Source organism: Pteropus vampyrus, unplaced genomic scaffold (assembly GCF_000151845.1).
Source record: "Pteropus vampyrus isolate Shadow unplaced genomic scaffold, Pvam_2.0 Scaffold37, whole genome shotgun sequence".
NCBI lineage: Eukaryota > Metazoa > Chordata > Mammalia > Chiroptera > Pteropodidae > Pteropus > Pteropus vampyrus.
In genome coordinates, this window is record NW_011888818.1 from 8,399,719 (window position 1) to 8,401,471 (window position 1,753).

The 1,753-nt window shown below is 38.3% G+C and overlaps 1 pseudogene; it reads right to left on the reverse strand.

Annotated features, from left to right (window-relative positions):
• Positions 1-279: 279 nt before the first annotated feature.
• On the reverse strand, positions 280-1,088 carry LOC105290784 (annotated as a pseudogene).
• Between the last annotated feature and the right edge of the window lie 665 nt (positions 1,089-1,753).

Below are 1,753 nucleotides of genomic sequence, written 5' to 3' on the forward strand. Positions count from 1 at the left end.
AGTGAAGCTACTACTGCTGCAAGAAATGCATACCTCACATGCACGCATTTTAAGCATAAAGAACAAAGAACACCATATATATCACCCTCTAGACTAGATAACTAGAACCAAAGGAAGAGCAGAAGACAGAGTGAAGTTCGTGCAAACACCACCTGATTTCCTCACCTTCAGGCTGCAGAACCAACTGAAAGTTATATTACTTTTAGAAAAGCTAGAAGTAGGTTTCCTGATCATAGTAAGTGAAACTTTCTCCCATTGTTAACAATTAGGCTAAAGGCATTAGCTACAGAAGGATAGCCACTGATAAGTACAGAATATTAAAACAGCACAGAAGAAGCTAGATAATCTCGTTTCTTCAAATATCAGAAACTTCCACATCATAGCAGTACACGAACTCCACCCCCCAAAGGCTGAGTCCAAAAACTTCCTGTTGGCATTTGCACCAAATAAGACTCCCCATACTTCTGGCTCCATCTGCTGGCTATCAGATTCAGCCGGCTCTCTAGGTATGAGAAACCTTTATTCTATGATCCCCATTAAATATCTCAACTCTACCAGCTATTTCCTCAGAAAGGTAAGCCTCCCGATTAATTTGGACAGCAACATCTCTTTTGGTGGTGATTTTGTACATAGGGAATTTTTTTTTTTTTTTGCACTGCAGCCTTTACCACAGGGAAATCCTGTTTTCAGCAATAAACAATCATCTGGGTCTCCAAAACTGGTACAAATCCTGAAGGACCTGTCCACCCAATAGCACTTGATACCTGGTTGTATCTATTACCACCTTGCCGTCTCTGTTTTGCTGCATTTAGTAGATCTGTAATAGGGTCATCTCTCACTCTGAGAACTTTGAGCCTTGCTTGATTCAAATTGGGCATCTAAATTTTCTTCTGCTGTTCTGTCTGCTCCTCTTCCTTCTCATAGTATTCCATAATCTTCAGTTTCTGGATTTGCACAAGATGATTTTTTTTCAATGTTGAACTCTTGGGCTTTTGTGTCTATTTCTTCTGCTTTTACATTGGCTCCTGTTCAATAAAAGCCATTATATGTTTAGTCTGCTTTTCCGTGTCATCATTACTGAGTGCCATGGCAAAAGAGATGCTAGGCTGGTGGGCAGCTAGCTCAAGTTTAGGACTGAAGAAGATGGTAGAAAGAAAAAGAAAATGCAGTAGAGCAACTCTTAAACACAGTTTGATAAATATGAAAAAATTAAACATGCAGCCTACTGTATGACTTTGCACTTGCATCCAGAGGCATTTATCCCAGAGAAATAAAAACTGATGCACACACAAAAATCCTGTTTGCAAATGTTAAAAGCAGCTTTATTTGTAATAGTGGGAAAGGAATCAGTCCCAATAGCCTTCAGCAAGTGAATAGCACTTTGGAATGCTATTCAGCTATTATAAAGGAACAACCTACTGATACATAAACAACTTGATAAATCTTCAGGGAATTATGCTTAATGAAAAAGTCAATCCTAAGAGGTTATATATTGTATAATTCTATTTACATAACATTTTTGAAATGATAAAATTTTAGAAATGGGGTACAGATTAGTAGTGTCCAGAAATTGGGTAGGGGAGGAGTAGGAGATATGAGAAAGTTGGTTATGGTTATAAAATCACAATGGAATTTTATACTTGTGGCATTGGGACTATTCAGTATCTTGACTGTGGTGGTAGAAGCAGGAACCTACACAGGTGATACAGTTGGATAAAATTTAAAGCACCCATACACACACACACACACACAC